This window comes from Anabrus simplex, chromosome X (genome assembly GCF_040414725.1).
Source record: "Anabrus simplex isolate iqAnaSimp1 chromosome X, ASM4041472v1, whole genome shotgun sequence".
In the NCBI taxonomy this organism is placed as follows: domain Eukaryota; kingdom Metazoa; phylum Arthropoda; class Insecta; order Orthoptera; family Tettigoniidae; genus Anabrus; species Anabrus simplex.
Window position 1 is genome coordinate 187,259,306 of NC_090279.1, and position 26,466 is coordinate 187,285,771.

The window sequence follows — 26,466 nt, forward strand, 5'->3', positions numbered from 1 at the left end:
AGCTTCCACCGAAGTCCCAGTCTCATCCATGGCTGTGACAATATGGAAGCTGCTGGGGTATGGGTGGTGCTGAGTAATGACATTCACAGCACGACTAGTGCATCTGAGTGTCATAAAAGGTGTTGTTCATAGGGTCAGTCATGCTGCAATAGCACTTTCTGACCCAGTGAGGAAAGCAATGCCAAGCTACCTCACTCCTCGTCTTGCCTAGTACGCCTCATTTTGGTGCTGCCATTGGTTTTTGCGGTTTCCTTATAACCGCATAACCTTTGGCGGTGCTATTTGAGGATCCAACCAGCCTCTGGTCTCGTGGTCCAGGTCATATTCTGGCCAACTCGATTCCGTTCAAAAAGCACGCCACTTTCAAACCCATCTATGCAGCGTAGCTAAAATCTGTTATCGATTTGCACTAAAAGCGTCATGTGCCGAAGGGCTAAAATTGCTCAACAGGTTCGGGCAGTGTGGTCTGGGAAGAAATGGGAATACAAGGAACAGAAATCAGCAATAGAGATGCTTACAGGTCGAGGATTAAGACCACCAAGAGAAAAGGTTAGATCCCGTACTAAAGCACGGTGGACAGAAGAAAGGAAAAGATTGCAGAGTGAAAGGATGAAGGAGTACAGGACGAACATTAAAGCCTAGAAACAGGTGAAGATGAATTCGAATCAACGTGGTCCATAGTCAGCCAAAACGAATAAATAAATAAATAAATAAATAAATAAATAAATAAATAAATAAATAAATAAATACAAGTGCAAAACCAATTGAATATTTGAATCAGCTTGCTCTTTAAGAGAGTTCCACATCTATAACCCTTTCAGACCTGAAAGAAAACTGGCGGTGTGAATTTTTGTTTGTACGTCAAAAACTGACTAAAATGCTCTTAAATACATATAATTTTAGTTTATTCTACAAAATAAAAATTAACATCTGAAAAAAAGCACCCGCACAATTGTGCGTGTCAGGACTTACTTCACTACTTACAAAAAAGGAAAATTACCTCAATGCATGTGAATATACATATGTACATGATCAAATGTTCTATTTTACAGTGGGGAATAATTTAAAACAATTAAATCTTCGTTCAAACACAAGTAAACGTTACATTTTCTACATTGAGAAGGAGTTTTGCTATTACTGCCCTTTTGGCAGCAGCAGCTTGTCGTCAGACCTGAAAGAAATCTGGAGGTGTCAAAACGTCAAAAACTTACTAAAATACTCTCAAATATATGTTTTTACAGTTTATTTTACAAAATAAGAACTATCGGCTGAAAAACAGAACCCACACAATTGTGCGTGTCAGGACTTCATTCACTACTCGCAAAAAATAAAAAATTTAAAAAATTCAACTCAGTGCATGTGAATATGCACATGTGTATGATCAAATGTTCTATTTTACAGTGTGGAACGATTTTAAACAATTAAAATCTTATACATTACATTTCTCTTGTAGAGTACGAGTTTCTCTTTCACAGTCCTTTTTGTGACAGCACCCAGCACTCCTGTAAGGAAACCTAGCCCGCACATATGTGCGTATCAACATTCAAAACCTCATGGTATTACGTACGATGTTGTAAGTTCACAATTTACGTTTGCTACACAACCTACACACTTCATTGATAATATTCTGATATTCAGTAAAGCTTCTAGATTAATATGAATGCAATAAATAAATGCTTACTTTAGCCATTACTGCTTCCCGCCATATTGCTAATGAACTGTATTTTTGAACTCTTCTTCCTGCCGCCTGGTGGTCAAGTACAAAATAAAAACAGCTGAAGTACATGCTACGTGTCCCGCACAAGAACTGCAGTCCGGTCTAGCGCCAAGGAAACGTCAAATAAGCTCAGACATAAATAAAATACGAACCCGCACAATTGTGCGTACAATAAATAAATAAATAAATAAATAAATAAATAAATAAATAAATAAATAAATAAATAAATACAACTGCAAAACCAATTGAATATTTGAATCAGCTTGCTCTTTAAGATAGTTCCACATCTATAAAGGAAATGCGTAAGGTTCCATATTTTCTCACGATCATCCCCACCTTTTTAAACACTATTGCACTTAATGCCTTATGGAGCCTTCCTTGCCTTTCTGCCAGACAGCTGTCTTCCTTGAGGCAGCACTGTGTGTAGACCAATCTCATGGCAGTCAATACCAGTTACACCGAGGTTACTTGGTTTTCAAATGAGGAAGCTCCCCGGATCACTTTACTAAGACTTCTAAGCACGAGACAGAGCCGAGGATCGATAGGAGAACGTCCGCATCGTAGTTTTCTGGAAGCTAGCAACGACTGGAGTTGGGAGAATTTTTTCTCACGGTCCAGTCTGCTGGTTTAAAACGAGATACAAATCGGCTTCTGGTGTGTAGAGAGAATTAATTTTTCAGAAGAAATCGTTTATGGGCAAACTTCAGATTCTCGGAAGTATATTCTTACCTCAGTAAGAGTAAAAGAAAGAAAATGTATGTTAGTCCAATCCTTGTCCCGTTTCTCTACGGGGTCGGGTATGAGGTGAGATGAATCTGTCGTGGCGGGTTTTTATGACCGGATGCCCTTTCTGACGTCACCTCATCAGAGGATTTAATGAAATGAAATAAATAACGTGATATATATGATAGTAGGAAGGGAGAGGGTGAAACCCGGTGCCGGCACATAGCCTACTCCTGTCGAATAGCACCAAGGGGTCTGTACAGGCCTTAACGTCCCCATCCGATGGACGAATCACCATCAAAAGCGTCGCATGACCTTACTCCATACAAGCACTGCGGAGAGGTTTGGGATTTAATCCAGGCTTTTGGCACGCAATCTAGTGATTAGAAATTGTATACCACCACACCTACCCTGCCGGCCAACATTCTGATGAATATTTTTCCGACCAACGGGAGTCGAACCGGCTAACCACGGTGTCAGACCGCCTAGAATTCAACGCCTTGACGATCATGATCACTAAGAGGGCTAGTAAGAGAAAGAAAACACGTTGCTTAATTTGAAAAGAAAATGGTTCTGAAAACGATGAACGAAAAGTAAACGTAATTCAGCTTCTCTGTCAGCCAGAAAATGTTTATATACGTGCCCGCAAGTTCCATCACGGATCGATACGGACTCTCAAGATCTGTAATAAACAGCACTGCAAATTCGAGTGTTAAAAGGAGTCTGTTTAGACCGCGGAAGAATAAAACAAAGGTACGTTCCTAACACTACCTTAAAAAAACTAAACTGCCGGGCAATGAAGGTCAGACGGTAGAAGCGCTGGCGAGTTCGATCCCGGCTCAGTCCGATAAAATCTAAAGATATTCAAACACGCCAGCCTTGAGCTGGTAGAACAACCGGTAAGTTAAATCTCCTGCGGAAATTCCAGCACCGCGGGTGTCTCGGAAGTAAAAATAGCTGCTGGGCAGTAAAATCAATAACATTATTATCTAACCAAGTTGCTTCATCCAAACTTGGACATTGACATGCTATATAGTCAGTCCCACAGCTACGCCGAGTGCCTCTGATCAGGCATCCTGTACAAGAGTTTGCTTGCGATAAGGTCATCCATTCATTTAATTCTTCTTCTTCTTCTTATTATTATTATGATGATGATGATGATGATGATGATGATGATGATGATACCGTCTCCCTACGAAGGTTGGCGATCCAGTTGATAACGATAACTCGGGAAACAGCGGCTCAGAATGTTTCAATAGAAGTTCGTCCAAGCCAGCGGCGCAAGTCTTTGAGCCAGGAATTTCTCCGTCTCCACACAGATGGTTTTCCTTCAATTTTTCCCCCTACGATGAGTTGGAGAAGTTCATATCGTTCACCTCCCATGATGTACCTGAGCGTTTGTTCCTCGACTAATGTTATTAGCTGTTTTCTTATCTGACAAGTTGAGGACTTCCTCATTGGTCTTCCTTTCTACCCAGAATATTCGCAGCATTCTTATGAACAAGAACATTTCTAAAGTTTCAATCTGCCTCTCCAGCAATGGGCTGAGCGTCCAGCCTTCAAAAACCATACAGAAGGTCAGGGGATGGAATCCTGGGTTCCAATCTGACTGCATCTATATATAAAATAAGAGTTTTGGCTGTACATTGCTCAGAATTTAAAAAAAAAAATGGTATTTCTATATCGGTCGCGTTCACAGTAACAATGAAATGCACTTTTTAATTTTCCGTCATGTCTGTCTGTCCGTCCGTCTCTCTATCTGTATGTATGTATGTATGTATACTAGTGTCCAAAAGTTAAGCATAATCACTAAACGAGGCCACACCGCCTGATAGGAATGTCAGACGGATTGCTGAACAAACGGAAGCTGACTAATACACCATGTCACATAACTGGTCCAAAAAAAAAATACAGTGTCAGAAAGGTTCTGATAGCTAAGGTACGCCTTTGACAACAACTAACAAAACTTGGCAATATCTTCCACAACAAAATATGCTGTTGATAGGCTGTTTGGTTACCCCTAACGGCCACACATGCTTCTCAATGACGTGGCATGCTCTCTTATCAGATGGTCCAAGAGCTCTTGTGGCAGTCGATCCCATTCCTTCAAAAGGGCAATGTGAAGGTCTTGGAGGGAGGCTGACGGGGTGCAATTCGCCTCCCCAATGCATCCTAGGCATGTTCTATAGGATTCAAATCCGCAGACCTCGCTGGTCAGTCCATGCGATGAACGTCTTTCCCAGCCAGAAATTCATCTACCAGAGCAGCGCGGTGCGGTCGGGCATTATCGTCCATTAAGAGGAAATCTGGACCAACCGTACCTTTGAAGAGTCGAACATGTGGTCTCAGTACCTCATCCCTGTATCTCCGAGCGTTAAGTGTATCTCGGACCACCTATGAAGATGTGCAGGTCTGTACAGCCATTCAACATGATGCCGTCCCACACTACGACGCCACGACCAGCCCGTTCCACGATGTTCCTGTGGTTGCATCGGCTACCCGGTTCTCTCCAGATTAATGTGCGACGGGAATCGTTCTGCAAACTGAAGCGGGATTCATCTGTGAAGAGCATATGACTCCATTCATTCATGGTCCACTTTCGATGTTGACGGCTCCACAGTAAACGAGCCCGTCTCTGTGCTGGAGTGAGCGGAACGCACACCGCTGGACGTTGGGCAAACAGCCCTGCTGTTCTGAGCCTCCGGTACACAGTTTGCCGGGAAACGGCAACCCCTGAGACGGCTGCAAGCTCCGCCGACAATTGCCTTGCAGATGCACTCCGATTTCGTCGGGCGTTAAGGCCAGATATCGGTCCTGCTGTGTGGTGGTTACCCTTGGTCGACCTGGTACTGGCCTACGACTAATATCTCCTGTGTCTCGAAATAGACTCCAAAGCCTGGAAATTACACTTTGTACCACATGCAAGGATACGGCGACTTTTGTCTGTGTCTGGCCTGCTTCCAGGCGGCCGACTATTCTACCCTCCAAAACGGGGCCCAAATGGTATCGTTGTGCCATTATGCTGTCACGTTCACCACGAGGCTACACTCCGCACACTATAACAGGGCAAAAACCACTGAGGGAATCTGGGGCGCAAGCGCTGGCTGTGTTTACCTTGCGGTTACGCAGCTATTCAAAGCAGGGAACACTCCTTTGGTAGGTGCATATTATATCGTGCGATTTGCGGTCTATTTCCTGTTTCCCTGCTTATTCGTAACTTATGCTTAACTTTTGGACACTAGTGTATGTATGTATGTATGTATGTATGTATGTATGTATGTATGTATGTATGTACGGGCATCACGAGAAAATGGCTGAAAAGAATTTAATGAAAATCGGTATGTAAAGTCGAAGAATGAAGATTTCTTCCTTCTTTCACGACTCCCTCTTGTCTTATTCTTCAAGGGATTCCTCTATGATTTTTTCTAATTTTTCTAATCATCTTCACAATTGTTCTTGTCTAAATGGACCAACGACCACGCGGTTTTACACCTTGAGACAATCATGACAAAACCCATTGCCAGTTAACACGACTGAACTATATGTCCACGTGAACAATGCTCGGCGTTGATATGGATTAAGGAACAAAAGTCTAAAGTCATGAATTCTGTTACCAGCGTCGGTACGGTAAAACTGTATTAAGACATAAATGATCGGAAATTGTATTCTCTATAATTTTTCTTTGTACTTTTCGATAGGACCAATAACATAAGTATTTAAAAATTAAATTTTAGTCCTCTTCCCCTACCACACAGAAGGGCAGGGAATGGAATCCTGTGTTGCAAACTGACTACATTGTTAAAGTAAAGAACTTGCATACAAATATGTCACATAATATTCTACGATGTAATGAAATAAATTTGTTTCCATCTTTAATAGAATAAAATGTTACACACACATATTGCTTATACTGTAAACAATGTTGCTAGTCCCGAACCTGTCTTTTACACGAAGGCCCTGGCTTCGAGTCCGGGCCAGTCCACGGATTATATTCTGGACTGAGAGCTGGATCGGGGTTGCCCAGTCTCGCAAGACCAACTGAGGAGTTGGTTGATACGAGAAGTAGCAGATCCGATCGCGGAAGGCAACCAATACATGACACTCCCAAATATATCGAATATGAACAAATCACAGGATATGTGCAGATTTGCAGTACCAATGGTAAAAAGCCCTTCACCATATTGTGAATGCAGAGCTGCGAAGCAAACAGTACAGCATGCCAGGGAAGACTGCCCTCCGAGATCCTACAGCGGTAAAAAGAAAGAACTGTATGTATTTGCCCATACGTTTGCAATTTCCTTAATGCTCACAAATTTAACTAAAATTAATAATATTAAGTATTACGTGATCTTAAAATTATTTGCGAAATACTTGTCACGTATACATACGCCAACTGTTTTTATATTTATACGCAAAGCATGTAATTTTATATACAAAAATGCATGAATCTTTCATTTCTAAACATAATCATGAAAATTATTCTGCTAATAATACAGTATTTCCATTATGCAATGCAATGAAGCTATCCTAACTTTACATCTGACCTTAGAGGATCGAATTAAGGACAAGTCCACATACATGGCGTTCGTAGATCTAGAAAAGGCATTCGATAATGCTGATTGGACCAAGCTATTTGAGATTCTGAAGGTGATCGTGATCAGATACAGAGAAAGAATTATCTACAATCTGTATAAAAATGAGTCTGCAATGATAAGAATCAAGAGCTTTGAAAAATAAGCAGCAATCCGGAAAGGAGTGAGGCAAGGCTGCAGTTTATTCCCCTCCCCCCTTACTTTTCACTATTTATACAGAACAGGCCGTAAAGGAAATCAAAGAGGAATTTGGAAAGGGAATCACAATCGAAGGAGAGGAAATCAAAAGCCTGAGATTTGCCGATGATATTGTTATTTTACCTGAGACTGCAGAAGATCTCGAGAAATTGTTGAATGGTATGGATGGAGTCTTGGGTAAGACGTACAAGACGACCATAAATACGTCCAGAACAAACGTAATGGACTGCAGTCGAATGAAGTCAGTTGACTCAGGAAATTAAGTCTTAAAGGAAGTAGATGAATATTGTTACTTGGGTAGTAAAACAATTAATGATAGCAGAAGTAAGGAGGATATAAAATGCAGATTACCACAAGCATGGAAGGCCTTTCTTAAGAAAAGAAATTTACTAACTTCGAACATTGATATAGGAATTAGATGTTTTGGGGGACTTTCATCTGGAGCGTGGCATTGTATGGAAGTGAAACGTAGACCATAACTAACTCAGAAAGAAAGAGAATAGAAGCTTTTGAAATGTGGTGTTACAGAAGAATGCTGAAGGTGAGATGGATAGCTCTAATCACGAATGAAGAGAGACTGAATCGAACTGGTGAGAGGAGATCGATTTAGCTAAATTTGACGAGAAAAAGAGAGAGAATGATAAGACACATCTTAAGACACCCAGGACTTATTCAGTTGGTTTTTGAGGGAAGTGTACGCGGTAAGAACGGTAGGGGTAGACCAAGGCATGAATATGGCAAGCACACCAGAGGAGAGGTAAGATGCAGCACTTATGTAGAAATGAAAAGGTTAGCAAAGGACAGGGTAACATGGCGAGCTGCATCAAACCAGCCTACAGACTGATGACTCAACAACAACAACAACAACATGCAACATTTATTCGTAAAAAGTAAAAAACATCCAGAAGAATCTCTCGTAGTCTAGCGTTTGAGGAATACTGGCGCAGCGCACCCTTTCTAGAACCTTTTACACTCGACAATTCCTCCACACGTACTTATAGGGCTCTATCACCGACATTGTAAGACAAAAAGGGCTCAGATAGCCGTATTTTATTTCACTTCCTTCACCAAAGTTGTCATTGCTCAGGTTCCTTTTGTAGTATTAATATTTCATGCACCTGAACCCTCCTCGATAAATGCTGTATAGAACGGTGAAAACCATATCAAAACCGTTCGGTAGTTCTAGAGATTAGCTTGCACAAAATCCAAGACGGGGACTACATTTTATACAGTTATATGTGCAGATAGATAACTAGAAACGACCCACACAAAAAAAAAAAAAAAAAAAAAAAAATGTAGAACATTCTATCTGGTCGAAAACAACGACTATGAACAATAAATGCAGATGGCAATATGTGAGAAGTTATTTTTCTGAGCTGGCTGGCCTGGCGGAGTCTCTCTGGATGGGCTCGAGCATTACTCCATATGGTAATAGACAGGTTGTGCTCCACCATTTGCCCCCTAGCTCTCCACAATCTGTTGTTGCAGCAACCGGACCGTAAAAACTCGTTTCGTCAAATGTCGCAATCGAATTTTGTATTATTAATATATTGTCTACTAGCAGTCAACATGTCACTTGTCAACGATTTAATTATTACTGACCTGATTGTAGTATATAACCTCGGGCAGGCCCATACAATTAAGAAAGGATGTCTTGCGATATAGCAAGCATGTTCGGTGGTAAAGCGAAGAACGTTTAAATGTCGTCTAGGAGAGAAAAAGATGGTGAAGAATAAAAGACAACACAAACTAACGGAGTCCGGTATTTAATTTTTTTATTTTTTTTATTTGCAAGTTGCTTTACGTCGCACCGACACAGATAGGTCTTATGGCGACGATGACACAAGGAAGGGCTAGGACTGGGAAGAAAGCGGCCGTGGCCATAATTAAGGTACAGCCCCAGCATTTGCCTGGTGTGAAAATGGGAAACCACGGAAAACCATCTTCAGGGCTGCCGACAGTGGGGTTCGAACCCACAATCTCCCGAATACTGGATACTGGACGCACTTAAGCGACTGCAGCTATCGAGCTGCAAGAAGCAAGATTCATTCTTGGTGTTCCTTGGTACCACCATAATTTAAGGCGGGGGAGTGGTGGTGGTGGTGATTATTGTTTTAATAAGAAGTGTAACTGGGCAACCATCCTCTACATCTTCTTTTTCTACCGCTTTCCCACACCTGTGGGATCGCGGGTGCGAACTGCGTCGCACGTGTGGATTTGGCGCTGTTTTACGGCCGGATGGCCTTCCTGACGCCAACCTTATATGGAGGGATGTATTCACTATTGCGCGTTTCTGTTGTGGTTGGTAATGCAGTGTATTGTCTGAATATGAAGAGGAAAGTGTTGGGACAAACATAAACACCCAGTCCTCTGGCCAGAAGAACTAATCAAAGGCGATTAAAATCCCCGACCCGGCCGGGAATCGAACTCGGGACTCTCTAAACCGAAGGTCTCAACGCTGACCATTCAGCCAATGAGTCGGACCATCCTCTACATAACACTAATCAGAGAGAAAAATGGAAGGGATCCGACACTTCGAAAAATTGAAGAGTCCGGCAAAGAAAGACAAGGGCGACGAAGGGCGTGAAAGTGAAAGACTCCCTAGCCCTCGAGTGCTCCAAGAGCGTCGGGATCGGAAAAGAACAACAGTTGACCAAGAAAGGTAGGATAGGATAGATGAAAGTGAAGAGCCTGGCGCAGTAAGTGGAAGGAAAGTCAGGACTCGACTTAGGGCCCCGTGGTCGCCAATCCACGCTCCCAAGTTGAAAGCCAATGGGGCCCTTTCAGTACAATCTTGCCCATCCTCATCGGAGGGTCTGCTTTATAAGGTCTGCACTCGGCTAGAAATAGCCACACGAAATTAAAAGTCCACTGTTACGACAGGCAAGGGTTACCGTGGGTGCTATTCTACCGCCCCCATCCACAGGGAGATTTTAAAGGGGAAAGACGCCACTGAATATTCTATATTTGTGACTTTTAGCCTAATTTACACTGAATTTAGTGAATTGGTGTGAAAATAGGAAACCACGGAAAACCATCTTCAGGGCTGCCGACAGTGGGGTTCGAACCTACTATCTCCCGAATACTGGATACTGGCCGCACTTAAGCGACTGCAGCTATCGAGCTCGGTTAATAATATTTTATTGTTTTTTCTCTTTCGTTTCGGCCATCTATGGACCACGTTTGACAATGTTTGCGCTATTTTTAACCTTCTCTGTTTTCACTCTGTGCCAGGATCTAGGACTTCGGAAAGGTTTTCATTCCCCACCCCGAAGGGGAATGACGGGCAAACTAGAAGGTAACTCCTTCACTCTGGCCAGGAAATTCGGCACGTCTTTGTCAATCTTCTGTACAGAATATCCCCTTTTCTCACTAGTGTTTCCCCAGTCTCCTGAAAACCACGAACTTTCTGACGAGTTGTCTAAATCGATTTCTGGCCGTGATGTAATCTTCCGGTACCCCCATCTTCGTCAAGTCCAACTTCACTTCTCTGTCTTCCTCTTCCTGAATAATTCAAAGATTATCTTCGTTATTCTGTTACTGTCCATCCTCAACAAGTGTCCATAGAACTGTAACCTCCTCTTCCTCATCAATGTAACCACTCCTCCTATTCTTTGATACAATTCTTTCTTAGATTTGAGTCTGCTCACTCCATTCTTTTTCATCATCATCATCTGTTTACCCTCCAGGTTCGGTTTTCCCCTCGGACTTAGCGAGGGATCCCACCTCTACCGCCTCAAGGGCAGTGTCCTGGAGCTTCAGACTCTTGGTCGGGGGATACAACTGGGGAGTATGACCAGTACCTCGCCCAGGCGGCCTCACCTGCTATGCTGAACAGGGGCCTTGTGGAGGGATGGGAATATTGGAAGGGATAGGCAAGGAAGAGGGAAGGAAGCGGCCGTGGCCTTAAGTTAGGTACCATCCCGGCATTCGCCTGGAGGAGAAGTGGGAAACCACGGAAAACCACTTCCAGGATGGCTGAGGTGGGAATCGAACCCACCTCTACTCAGTTGACCTCCCGAGGCTGAGTGGACCCCGTTCCAGCCCTCGTACCACTTTTCAAATTTCGTGGCAGAGCCGGGAATCGAACCCGGACCTCCGGGGGTGGCAGCTAATCACGCTAACCACTACACCACAGAGGCGGCTCCATTCTTTTTAATTTTTTTTTATTATTTTTTTTTTTTTTACATTTGGGCCTAGAATTTTTCTTAGCATTTCCTTTCTATTTTTCGGATATCTTCAAGTCTACTTTTTCCAATAATATTCAATGTTTCTGCTGAATACAGGCACTCAGTTTTATCAACAGTATCTAGATGTTTCAATTTAGACTACCGGGCTGAGTGGCTCAGACGGTTGAGGCGCTGGCCTTCTGACCCCAACTTGGCAGGTTCGATCCTGGCTCAGTCCGGTGGTATTTGAAGGTGCTCAAATACGTCAGCCTCGTGTCGGTAGATTTACTGGCACGTAAAAGAACTCATGCGGGACTAAATTCCGGCACCTCGGCGTCTCCGAAAACCGTAAAAGAGTAGTTAGTGGGACGTAAAATAAATAACATTATTATTATTATTATTATTATTATTATTATTATTATTATTATTATTATTATTATTATCAATTTAGACTCATAACATAGAACCATTTCATTACTATTACTATTATTATTATTCATTTCATTGTATCGACCTACTAGGGACCTCGTTATTTCAGCTGTCTTCTCTGGGTTTTGATCTTCGCCCGGTGCCCTTTCATTCGTTGCCGGTATTGCTCTTTCCTTTCCTTCGTCCACGTCTTTCCCGTCTTCAACTCTGGCCTTTCTTAAAAACCTTGGTTTTTTAGTTTCCTGATTATATATTATTATTCTGAGTGGCTAATACTAGCTTGGTGTCGCGTTTGTAAGATGGAACCTCCGACGACCGTGGGGCATGTGCTCTGTATGGGAAAGTGCACGATAGTGTGGCGGAGGATAGTGTTGTGTGCAAGGTTGCAGGAATGTTGGGGATAGCACAAGGACCCTGTTCCCGAACCAAGCGAATTGTCTATATTTAAGATTAAAACCCTCAACTCGGCCGTGAATCGACCCTGGGGCCCCGAGGACCGAAAACCAAAACGCTGAGTTGGTAGTGGTGACTTTTGTCTAAGAGGAAGTACAACTCCATTCAGCTATGGGACTGGACAGTACCTGTGATGAATGGAGGGAAAGTATGGCTTGTGCAGTAGGTGGTTGTATATGTTTCAGTAGGCGCAATCTAGAAGGGTACCATCAGATACATTACCTGTATAGCCAAAATACTTATAGGGTCCAGGTTAAAAACGGTACAGTACTATAGTTTGGTCCGATCGTGAAGGTAGAGCAGAATGGGGAACACACATTTTATCCTATCCGGCGATTCCATCCTAGCTATGCCATCATGTTGGTATTATCTATTCTAACCTAGCTAGTCCATCATGTTGATATTGTCTCTTCTAACCTAGCTGTACCATCATGTTGGTATTATCTATTCTAACCTAGCTATAGCATCATGTTGATATTGTCTCTTCTAACCTAGCTGTACCATCATGCTGGTATAATCTCTAGCTGTACCATCATGTTGGTACTACCTATTCTAACCTAGCCATACCATCATGTTGGTATTATCTCTAGCTGTACCATCATGCTGGTATTATCTCTAGCTGTACCATCATGCTGGTATTATCTCTAGCTGTACCATCATGCTGGTATTATCTCTAGCTGTACCATCATGCTGGTATTATCTATTCTATCCTAGCTGTACCATCATGTTGATATTGTCTCTTCTAACCTAGCTGTACCATCATGTTGGTATTATCTCTAGCTGTACCATCATGTTGGTATTATCTATTCTAACCTAGCTAGTCCATCATGTTGATATTGTCTCTTCTAACCTAGCTGTACCATCACGTTGGTATTATCTCTAGCTGTACCATCATGTTGGTATTATCTATTCTAACCTAGCTAGTCCATCATGTTGATATTGTCTCTTCTAACCTAGCTGTACCATCATGCTGGTATTATCTCTAGCTGTACCATCATGTTGGTACTACCTATTCTAACCTAGCCATACCACCATGTTGATATTGTCTCTTCTAACCTAGTTGTACCATCATGTTGGTATTATCTCTAGCTGTACCATCATGCTGGTATTATCTCTAGCTGTACCATCATGCTGGTATTATCTATTCTAACCTAGCTAGTCCATCATGTTGGTATTATCTATTCTATCCTAGCTAGTCCATCATGTTGGTATTATCTATTCTATCCTAGCTGTACCATCATGTTGATATTGTCTCTTCTAACCTAGCTGTACCATCATGTTGGTATTATCTCTAGCTGTACCATCATGTTGGTATTATCTATTCTAACCTAGCTAGTCCATCATGTTGATATTGTCTCTTCTAACCTAGCTGTACCATCATGTTGGTATTATCTCCAGCTGTACCATCATGTTGGTGTTATCTATTCTAACCTAGCTAGTCCATCATGTTGATATTGTCTCTTCTAACCTAGCTCTACCATCATGTTGGTACTACCTATTCTAACCTAGCCATACCACCATGTTGATATTGTCTCTTCTAACCTAGCTGTACCATCATGTTGGTATTATCTCTAGGTGTACCATCATGTTGGTATTATCTATTCTAACCTAGCTAGTCCATCATGTTGATATTGTCTCTTCTAACCTAGCTGTACCATCATGTTGGTATTATCTCTAGCTGTACCATCATATTGGTATTATCTATTCTAACCTAGCTGTACCATCATATTGGTATTATCTATTCTAACCTAGCTATACAATCATGTTGGTATGATCTATTCTAGTATCGATTCTTCCTATCTATGCTATCATGCTGGTATTGCCTACGCTAGTATCGATTCTATCCTAGTAGCTATGCCATCATGTTGGTTTTATCTCCTCAAATGATACCGTTTCTTACTCACTGCCATGAAAATAAAAAGGTCGTACCTGCAGTCAGATTTTATTTTACTGTTAACGCACGCTAATTTGATGGCGGGCATAGGGAACGACGATATACCTTACATCTTACATGTAGTTTTAAGCTTTTCATTTCATTAACTCCTAGCCAACGACATTCAGACTTTTGCGATCCTGTACGGCATTTTCTTATAATTAATGAAAAAAAAAACTTGTTGAACGCCACGAAGTGCAGGCATAATGCTATAGAACCACTCATCTTGAACAGTCAGGCAAGTATTATAACGGCAATCAACATCTTAAACTTTCTTTCTGTAGAGTGAGCCTAGTTATTATCTCTCGTCTCTGACGGTGCTGACTGCAAGCTTACACCTACACGATTTGTACTACGTAGTCAATTCACTCGATTATATACAAGTCATTAATTAGCGAGCAGAGTGGTCGGGCGTGTGAACGTGCTGCGGCTAAGGAGCAGAGCTCTGCATCCGGGAGACGCGTGGGTTCGAACCCAACCGTCCACTGTCTTGGGAATAGTTTTCTATGGCTCCCCATTTTCACTTCTAGGCAAATGACGGGACATTTCCTATTCACAGGCCGCAGCCGATTCCTTCCATCTCCTTACCCAATTTTCACTCACCATCATTCATTTTCATTGGGTTGGCGTCAGAAAGGGCATCCGGCCGTAAAACATGCCATATAAATTCATCTCAGCTCATCCTAACCCCGTATCAAGAAACGGAATTAAGGGATAGACAGACAAACATACACTAGAAACCGATACATTAATAATGATATTTGCTTTTGCGGTTTTCGAAGACGCTGAGGTGCTGGAATTCAGTCCCGCTGGAGTTCTTTTACGAGCCAGTAAATCTACCGACACGAGGCTATCGTATTTGGGCACCTTCGAATACCACCGGACTGAGCCAGGATCGAACCTGCCAAGTTGGGGTCAGTAGGCCAACGCCTCAACCGTCTAAGCCACTCAACTCGGCAACTGATTAATTAACTTAATGAAATTAATTAATTAATTAATTAATTAATTAATTGCGCGTTACAACTTCCCGTCTCTGCTATGAATTTAAGAGTGGGTTGATCGACAACCTCAAGTAGCAAAATTGAGTGGAGAAGTGGTTAATGGCGGCCATCCCAAAGTGTTTTTTCCAGGATGCTACCTACCAATTAAATCAACATATGAAAGTGGGCAGCTATCGACTATCTTCCTCTTGCAATTAGTGCGAAAATTAGTGGATATGTCGACAAGGGAAAAATCTCTAATGCTACGACTTATTCTGAAGAAAATGTCTGATAAAATAGGGTACAGAAAAACAAGCCCTGAATGGCGCTACTGTGGAACAATAATTATTGGTTGCCAATGCAATACTCGTAAGTGCTGTCTGTGTGTGGAAGGAATTACCAGCAATAATCAACGAAATGAGGCACTTTGGAAATCTTTACGTACCTGGTTTCTAAATGAATATTTTCATATGTACAATAATGTAAGTACCGAGCTCGATAGCTGCAGTCGCTTAAGTACGGTCAGTATCCAGTATTCGGGAGACAGTGAGTACGAACCCCACTGTCGGCAGCCCTGAAGCCTGTTTTCCGTGGTTTCCTAATTTCGCACTAGACAAATGCTAGTGCTGTACTTTAATTTAAGGCCACGGCTGCTTCCTTCCCAATGCTAGCCCTTCCCTGTCCCATCATCTCCGTAAGACCTATCTGTATCGGTGTGACGTAAAGCCAATTGTGAAAAAGAAAAATACCATGGGACCATAATCGAACTTGCAGTACTTCCCACAGTGTTAATATTTCCCAAGACAATGATACTAACATTAAAAACAATTGAAGTACACTATCCCTACACTGCATAGTGGGATGATTTCGGCACATAATACATATTTCACCGTAACTATAGTTACGCAAGATAAAGTGAACCTTTATAGCTGATGGGACGAAGGATTGTGACATCTGTGTATGTAAGCAAGCATTTTTTATATTTCAAAAGGTTGGAAGCACAAGCGGAAGCAAATATTTGTAAGTCCTCCAGGGCGGGAGGGAGTTCGTTATTCGCGCTAAAAACCACACGCAATAATACCACGTATTTGTATTCTTGTGCAAATAAGAAAAATCATATTGTTACTAGTAAGTCTTCTGCTCATACTCAAATACACTAAAAAGCATTTTGATATTTGGTATAGATTTATTTTAGAAAAATAAATATGTGACTAATTCGTCCCATTATGCAGTCTGATCATGTGGTGGTATGATAACCTCAAACATGGAATGACATACGGTATGCTGCTTACCTACTTTATTGCATTTTGTGTGTGTAAATGTCAACGAATATATTAATTCCATTTTGAATAATATTTTAGGTGGGAAACACGATAGAAAATGTCATTCTTGAGAGAGGAGATATTGCAGGCACGTGCATTGTCGGATGAAATTCCGGGAAGTTTTAGCCCTTTCACTCTGTCAAGTGGGGTTGTCAATCACCCCAAAGCGAGGACGGCCAAATTTTGAAGTAGAAGGAGACCTCGTGAAGAAGAGGAAGAAGTCCTCAGCAGCAGTTCTCCCTCCACAACCAGTCTGTCAAGATCGTTTGGAATACTGGCCAATTCACAAAGACGCTACACAACGGTGCAAATTTCCCTCATGCAAGGGGGAAAACCCTTATATTTTGCGAAAAGGATGATGTAGCATTGTGCATTACAACCAAAAAGAACTGTTTCAAGGACTTTCACCTCAAGTGAGCAACCTGAAAATGGAAAGTGAACCTTCAAAACAAATATGTCGACAGTGCATGGTGGGACTAATTAGGCACATGTTAGTTTTCGTGCAATAAATCTCTCAAAATCATTTTAAGAATTTTTAAACTATTCTTCCCTTAATGTGGAATAATTATAAATGTCTAGAATTAAAATAAAGAGAAAATAAAAAAAAAATCATGCAGTGTAGGGCTATTTTTTTTTACTCCTAGCGCTAGAGTCAAAGACATTGTAAATTCAGGGGGTGGATTCATTTTAAAAATCCGGCAAGTAGTTCTCGAGAAAATGGAGTGGCTTCAAACATGTACTGTACGTATCATTCGCCAGCTGCGGGCTGTCCTATTTGAATGCATCACAAACCAGGCGGTCAAGGCACGCGCTACATATAAATCCTGAGCCTAATGGCATACGATGACCCTTCCACCTTCTTCTGGCTCTAACGTGCCCGTACAGTAAATACATTATAATAACTTCGTATGAATGAAACCTTCAATACTGTCGTAGATAACAGGTAACGAAATCACGGATATACGGCGATTTCTAAGAGAGAAAATTATCATCTTGACATGTAATGTTAATCATTGTCCCCCTTATTATGTACCTTTAGAATATCGATGAAATACAACTTTGGTTTAATTCCACACATTCAGTAACGCTGGTTAAATGTCACGATTTAAATCCTGCAAGGTTACCATAGCACAAGTAACGTGCCCAGTCAGGAGACGGTGAAGAGAATCGAGATTCATAGACAGCGTAGGCTTGTGCCTTGGCCGCCTGGTCACTGATTCATTCGAACAGGGCAGCCCACAGCTCGTGAATGAAGCATGTTTGAAGACATTCCCTTTTCTCGAGAACTACATGTCGAATTTTGAAAATAATCACAGCCCTCAATTTACAATGCCTATGACTCGAAAGCTAAGCACAGAAAATAGTGTCGTTTTATTTTTAAAATAAAAAGTTAAAATCACTGAGGGCGTGATTTGTTGACTGGATTAGCTGCTGGCTTCGTCCGACTCGTTGGCTGATGGTCGGCATTGAGGCCTTCCGTTCAGAGGGTCCCGGGTTCGATTCCTGGCTGGCAATCAGATTTGAATCGCATGTGATTAATTCTTCTGACTCGGGGACTGGGTATTTGTGTTTGTCCCAACACTTTCCTCTTCATATTCAGCCAACGCACTACACTACTAACCACCACAGAAATACGCAAAAGTGATTACATTCCTCCATACAGGGTTGGCGTCAGGAAGGGCATCCGGCATTAAAATAGGGCCAAATCCACATGTGCGACACAGTTCGCACCCGCAACCCCACATGTGTCGGAAAAGCGGTAGAAGAAGAAGAAGAAGAAGAAGAATTAGCTGCTGGTTTCCTACCCAGAAGAATGAAGTTCGAATCCCTGTCGATTCTGGGTTGAGATTTTCTTCTCAAAAATCACATGGCATCAAGAAGGGCACCCGGTCTTAAATTTCCGGCCAAACCCGAAATGAACCTGAGTGGTTCCAGTGACCCCAGATGTAACTGGGATACGCCCAAGAAAGATTCAAGATTTTAAACTTAGTATCGTTATCTCGGTAGATACTGGCACTCTGGAAAAAGTTCTGCAAGTTCGATTATGAGTGCATTAGTAGCATCACTATAAAGTTAAAACAGATTTTCAATACCTTTAACGGCTTATGGCCGGCCCTGCGGTGTAGGGGTAGCGTGACTGCCTCTTACCCCCCGGCCACGGGTTCGATTCCCGGCCAGGTGAGGGATTTTTACCTGGATCTCAGGGCTGTTTGAGGTCCATTCAGCCTACGTGATTAAAAGTGAGGATCCATCTGACGGTGAGTTAGCGGCCCCGGTCTAGAAAACCAAGAATAACGATCGAGAGGATTTGTCGTGCTGACCACATGACACCTCGTAATCTGCAGGTCTTCGGGCTGAGGAGAGGTCGCTTGGTAGGCCATGGCCCTTCGGGGCTGTAGCGCCATGGGGTTTGGCAGGGTGCGAAATCAGAAAGAAGTGGTCTACTAGAGCTTATTTGAGACAGTATCCGGAGGGGGGAGGGGGTATAAAATTCCCCTGTAATTAAATTACCCCCTCCCTCAGAAAAATGTAAATTTTAGAACTTTTGCTTGAATTTTTTTGTTATAACAAGAATTATAAAGATTAGAAAGTTATTCCAATCAGCTGAGAAGTATATGAGAGACTGCCTGGCGCTTTCTTAAGAAAGGCCAGAAAGGCGCGATTTGTCCTGATTTATTGCTTTACTAGAGGAATCTTCCTCTACCAGGGCTATGTATTGACTGAATAAATTAGTCTGTTTGTACACTGCTTAAGTGAATATTGGCTTCCTATCGGAGACACACCCTCTCCAAGAAGTACAGGAGTGGTGTAAGCTCGAGCAATGACAAGGGAGGAGAGCTTCAAGTAATTAACATGTCCGACTCGTTGGCTGAATGGTCAGCGTGCTGGCCTTCGGTTCAGAGGGTCCCGGGTTCGATTCCCGACCGAGTCGGGGATTTTATCCTTCCTTGGTTAATACCAGTGGGCCGGGGGCTGGGTGTTTGTCCTGTCCCCAACATCCCTGCAACTCACACACCACACATAACACTATCCTCCACCACAATAACACGCAGTTACCTACACATGGCAGATGCCGCCCACCCTCATCGGAGGGTCTGCCTTACAAGGGCTGCACTCGGCTAGAAATAGCCACACGAAATTATTATTAGTATTTAACATTTCTGCCCGTGTTTCAGATGCCATTGCCATTGCTGCGTTGTTTTATTGCTCAAGGTCTGGCAGTCATTTGAATTATTGCTGATGCTTTTTATGAAAATATGTACAGTAAAAATCATTATTTTCAGTAATAAATTATATGTGTTCTACATTTCCCTCGTTATTTTATAATGAAAGAATTCCCCCCCCCCCCCACCAAGGGCAATTTTAGTGGTTGGGGCCGTTTGAGATAAAATCGTCGGTGGGGGGTGGGAAATCCCTCCTTTCACCCCCGCGATTTCGGACCCCGGGGTTTTGTGTTTTTAACGGTTTATGAGTTATTTAAGGCGCATAACGCTGTATAACACCCAACACCTCACAGTGTTTGTTATCTTAATCAATTAGCTTCTCCTGACCACATCTTCCTGCAGACAACGAAGGACAGTTCCTTCCTGTTTCTCCTACCTACCAGACTCAAGACTTCAGAACGGGATATGGACTGAAATTCTTCAGTTTACCGTCCGTTTCAATGGTGTTTAAGTAAAAACTCTGACTGTCGGGCCATCATCTCGGAAGAAACAGCAGTCGGCAATAGATTTTTTTTCTTTTCTATTTGCTTTACGTCGCACCGACACATATAGGTCTTATGGCGAGGATGAGACAGGAAAAGCTTAGGAATGGGAAGGAAGCGGCCGTGGCCTTAATTAAGGTACAGCCCCAGCATTCGCCTGATGTGAAAATGGGAAACCACGGAAAACCATCTTCAGGGCTGCCGACAGTGAGATTCGAACCCACTATGTCCCGGATGGGAACTCACAGCTGCGCGCCCCTAACGGCACGGCCAACTCGCCCGGTCGGCAAAAGATCATCTAGGCACAACCCTCAATAAATAGTATGCTCTGGACTAGTAATTTAATTCATTATAATACGAGTACTAGTAAAATGCAACATGAATACGAACGCGTTTAATATGCAGTAAATATTACAATAAAATAAAGTTCGTTAAGACGTTGAAGTTTGACACCGCGGTTAGCCGGTTCGAGTCCCGTTGTCGAACTACTTTTCACCATCAGAATATTGGCCGAATGGGTAGGGGAGCTTGTGTTATACTTTATAAAGGGGTATACTGTATAAAGTGAGATGAATCTTCATTGCAAATGTTTACGACCGGATGCCCTTCCTGACGTCAGTCTCATCAGAGGAGGTAATGAGATGAAATGAATTATGTGATATATGATAGTAGGAAGGGGGAAAGCGAAACATGGTGCCGGCACATAGCCTCCTCCTGTCCAATACCACCAAGGGGTTTGCTCAAAACTTTACGTCTCCATCCGACGGACGAATCGCCATCAACCGCGTCATAAGCCCTCACTCCATATGAGCACTGCGGAGAGGTTTGGAATTTAATCCAGGCTTTTGGCATACAATCTAGCGATCAGAAATTATGTACCACCACCTCTCCTACCGTACTGGTCAACATTCTGATCAAGAATAGTTTTCGACCAGCGGACTCCAATCAGCTAACCACGGTATCAGACCGAGTTGAGACTTAACGATCATGATCACCGGGAGGGCTAAATAATACTACTATTGGCTTTACGTCCCACTAACTACTTTTACGGTTTCCGGAGACGTCGAGGTGCCGGAATTTAGTCCCTCGGGAGTTCTTTTACGTGCCAGTAAATCTACCGACACGAGACTGACGTATTTGAGCACCTTCAAATACCACCGGACTGAGCCAGGATCGAACCTGCCAAGTTGGAGTCAGAAGGCCAGAGCCTCAACCGTCTGAGCCACGCAGCCCGGCAACAATAATAATAATAATAATAATAATAATAATAATAATAATAATAATAATAATAATAATAATAATAATTCAGGTCCCTTCAACGCCAGTAATTTTTAAGAAAGTCTGGGAGTGTAGGAATCAGAGAAGGAAGCTGAAATTGGGAAGGTAAAAGTTAAAATGGAGGGATAAGTTCAATTAAAAAAAACACATGATCAGTGATTGCCCTCGGAATCTCCTACAACCACTGGAATCCGGATAATAGTCTTAGTTCCACAGGAAGATTAGTTCAAAAGCAGTGTAAATAGTGCTGTAAGATTTTTCCCACGGCTCTGCTGGAAGTGGTACTACCATACTCGGAATGAGTCTTTTTGTACGTCGCGTCGTTACAAAACAAGCGTAGGCCTAATTTTTAAGGAGTTGGAGGCAAAATAAAAACAAAAACAATCGGAAATGTACTGTAGTACAAAAGAGAAAAAGACACGGGAAGGGAGTCAGAAAAACAGGAGGCCGCTTTAGATGAGGAACAGCTGTGGGAAATAAAGGGTTTAGAGGAGGAAAACGCCGAGAAGAAAAAAGTGTTGGAACAAAGTATAGAAAAGGAATACCACCAACAAAACCACAGGAGCTAGCCTGAGTAGCTCAGGCAATAGAGCCCTGGCCTTCTAAGCTCAAGTTGCCGGGTTCGATCCCGGTTCAGTTCGGTGGTATTTGAAGATGCTCTATGTCAGCAGATTCAATTGTACTTTAAAGAACTCCTGCGGGACAACATTTCAGCACCTCGGCGTCTCCGAACACCGTTAACATAGTTAGTGGAACGTAAAACTAATAACATTATTTAAAAAAATAACTACCCAGTTTCGAGAGATAGTGGGTTCGAACTCCACTCTCGGCAGCCTTGAAGATGTTTTTTCCGTGGTTTCCCATTTTCACACCAAGCATATGTTGGGGATGTACCTTAATTAAGACCACGGCCGCTTCCTTCCCACTCCTATTCCATAGTTGCCATAAGACCTATCTGTTCCGGCGCGATGTAAAGCAAACTGAAAATAAAACTACTCAATTTCAACGTTCAACAGTCGCAGTCTACTTCTTTCCTGCCCCATTTGCCAATTATCTGCGGTCGGTAATGACGGGGAAGAATAAGCCCAGTTTTAAGACCAAATGCCCTTTCCGGTACCAATATATTCACTTTCGTGGGTTTTATATACGGTATATATAATTTTGCCGTACGTCGCACCGACACAGATAAGTCTTATGGTGACGATGGGATAGGAAAGACCTAGGAGTGGGCTTAATTAAGGTATAGCCTCAGCATTTGCTTAGTGTGAAAATGGGAAACCACGGAAAACCATCTCCAGGTCTGCCGACAGTGGGGTTCGAACCCACTATCTCCCGGATGTAAGCTTACAGCTGCACGCCCAACTCGCCCGGTATCGTGTGTTTTTGTGGTGGTTGGAAGTGTGATGTGTTCTATGTAAATGAAGATGTGCATTAAGAGGTCAAAAACACCCAATCCCCGAGCTAGATGAATTAACCGTGGATATTATCCCTGCCCGGCCGGGAATCGAACCCAGGCTGACCATACCTTTAAGTTATATGAAATCAGCTTTACAATTCATACTGTGTGATATTTTTGAAAAATTTCCTACTAAATACTGCATGCTTTCAAAATAGCCCCACATTCGTATTATTAAAAAAGCATGACCAAGCTTGCTTTCTTTTTGCTTTACGTCGCACCTTCACACAAAATCTTATGACAACGATGGGGCAGGAAAGGGCTAGGATTAGGAAGGAATCAACCATGGCCTTGATTAAGGTACAGTCCCAGCATTTGCTTAGTGTGAAAATGGGAAACCACGGAAACCCATTTTCAGGGTTGCCGACAGTGGGGTTCGAACCCACTATCTCCCGAATATAAGTTGAAAGCTATATGACCCATGATCAAGCTTTATCTTCGTCCGACTCATTGACTGAATGGTCAGCATTGAGGCCTTCAGTTCAGCGGATCCCGGGTTCGATTCCCGACCGGGTCGGGGATTTTATACGCGTACGATTAATTCTTCTGGCTCGGGGACTTTCATCTTCATATTCAGACAACGCACTTCCCACTACCAACCACCACAGAAACACGCAATAGTGATTACATCCCTCCATATAGGGTTAGCGTCAGGATGGGCATTCAGCCGTAACACAGGGCCAAATCCACATGTGCGACATAGTTCGCACCAGCGACCCCACAGATGTGGGAAAAGCGGTAGAAGAAGACTAAGCTTTATCTCATAGGTAATTATTGTGATTTACTGATAGTTCAAAGGTTAAGCCTGCCTGGTGACCACATGGTTAAGGCGTCTAGTCTGTATGGCCTGACACCGTGGTCCAAAATGTTGAACGAAGGGGTAGGAGAGTTTGGTGGTATACAGTTTCTAAGGCCTGGATTCAATTCCAAACCTCTCTACAGTGTTCATAAGGAGCGAGGGAATACGGCAATGTTGATGGTTATTCGTCCGTCCAATGGGGAAGTAAAGCCTTGAGCAGACCCCCTTGCTGCTATTGGGAGCCGGCACCGGTTTTCACCCTCTCCCTTCGTGCTATCATATTACATCAAATCATTCATTTAATCTCATTCACTCTGATGAAGTTGACGTCAGGAAGGACATCCAGTTGTAAAAAATGGCTAGGAAGATTCATCTCGCTTCATACCCGATCCCGTAGAAACGGGACAATGGTTGGAGACACACCCACACAATAATAGTTCAAAGGTCCTGAAATGAGCCTCGTGCAATCTTAAGGGATCCCTCAAAAGCATATCGCTAGCTAATCATTGTTCAAGGTCAGTGTCTTATCTAGAAAACAAAGGAATGCTCTAACATTACACTGTTCTACATCGCAGACCTAAGAGTTCCTCGGTTTGATGGAACTCTTAAGTACTATTGTACCAAGATTTTACTTAAAATCTGTTTCTCGCACAGCCATAAGGGCTTATGTCTGCCAAGACTATTACCACCATGCCAAATGACTCCAGAATCCTTTTTGTTAAATTTAAAGGTTAAGCTTTCAGTCTGTCCGCCTCTGTGGTGTAGTGGTTAGTGTGATTAGCTGCCACCCCTGGAGGCCCGGGTACGATTCCCGGCTCTGCCACGACATTTGAAAAGTGGTACGAGGGCTGGAACGGGGTCCACTCAGCCTCGGGAGGTCAACTGAGTAGAGGTGGGTTCGATTCCCACCTCAGCCATCCTGGAAATGGTTTTCCGTGGTTTCCCACTTCTCCTCCAGGCAAATGCCGGGATGGTACCTAACTTAAGGCCACCGCCGCTTCCTTCTCTCCTCCTTGTCTATTCCTTCCAATCTTGCCATCCCCCAGCAAGGCCCCTGTTCAGCATAGCGGGTGAGGCCGCCTGGCCGAGGTACTGGTAATCCTCCCCAGTTGTATTCCCCGACCCAGAGTCTAAAGCTCAGCTCCTTGAGGCGGTAGAGGTGGGATCCCTGGCTGAGTCCGAGGGAAAAGCCGACCATGGAGGATAAACAGATAAAGAAGAAGAAGAAGAAGAAGAAGAAGAAGAAGAAGAAGAAGTTTTCAGTCTGTCGAAAACCAAGATATTAATTTATAAAACACTATCACATACCTGGAAAAGGTACCGTTTATTCAACACTGAACGTGATTTAAAATAATACACACCTAAAAAAAAAAAAAAAAAACCTTCATCAATACTTGATTTGAAGAAATCTTACTTAAATAGCGAAACGTGTCATTTTATGATTAATAAACTATACTTTTACCGGTTTTTATAAATTTGTATCTTAAAAAAATTTAAAGGTTATCTATCCAGATACTGGGGCAAAGCCTCGTTTGACTGTATTTGGGATTGTGTTCCCTGCCCGTGAAGCCTGTTCTAACGCCCCCTCCCGCCGAGCTTGAAATCAAACCCATGGTTTCCGGGTAAGGGGAAGACAAGTTACCGATTCAACTCAGGGGAGGAATTATATCAAGTTTATTGTCAACAGAGACGATTTAAGTCCATACAACCAAACTAATTCACACATTATCATACTATGCAACAATAATTCTTTACTGACATGCCATCAAAGGCACCATATTTAATGTAAGTACTCTCGAAATATTGATCGTGAGAAGGGACGGATCTGACATACGCTGAACAAGATCAAAACAAAACCTCCGCGCGGGCGGATGCCAAGCATGCTGTTGTGGAAGACAGGTGTATGGAGAGAGATAACACTTACCCATGACTCCAATCCGGTTGTTACGTTCCGTCTCTGTAGTAAACAAGATGTAATCTAACCAAACAGTCCACACCACACGTTCTGCTCAATACACTTCGTAATTATTCTTCAGCAGCCTTCTACACTTTTTTTTTTTACACGCAATACCACCAAAACCAGGCTACCAATAAACGATTCGTGGAATAACAGGTAAAGATTGGCCAAGGCGTTTGGGAAACTTAAGAGAACATTAAAAAAAAAATTAAGCACTCAAGAGTACAACACAACCGTATTATTTCTGATCGCTAACACCTCGGCGAAGGCACTTGGCTGGTCATTCACAAAAACCAGACGGTGCTTAGGTATCAGCAGAAATACACTTCAAAACGCACACGCATCAGCTAATTAAAATACTGGATATTATTGTTAAAATATGAAAGATGAGGTGAAAATACGCCTGTTAATATTAGAAGATAATTCGAAATTATTCGGGCTATTTTAGAAGAAAGATGGGGAATGCGTCACAACAAGCATAGCCCTCTTTCCACCCCTAGTGCGCACACAATACTCCAAACTTAACACTTCAAAACACTTGAAAACTATCAGCAATAAATACACAAATTCGTTGTTTTTAATGCAGGCACAAACAACACGGAATATATATTTTTTTACATGAGCACACCAATTTTTGATTACATATTATGAAAATATTAGTAAGCAGTGACGCCGCATCATGGCCATCCCTCCGCCGGCTGTTTACGTCAGACAAGCAAGCACCAGGACCGGCAAAGCCCTCGCTAGCACTGGC

The 26,466-nt window shown here is 42.6% G+C and overlaps 1 protein-coding gene across 1 annotated transcript in view; it reads right to left on the reverse strand.

The window, feature by feature from the left end:
- Positions 1-25,854, reverse strand: part of LOC136886040 (cytospin-A) — a 471,506-nt gene extending 445,652 nt beyond the window's left edge. Inside the window, exon 1 of the mRNA XM_067158760.2 lies at positions 25,680-25,854. The gene's annotated coding sequence lies outside the window, so the exon portion shown is untranslated. The remainder of the gene's footprint in view (positions 1-25,679) is intronic.
- Between the last annotated feature and the right edge of the window lie 612 nt (positions 25,855-26,466).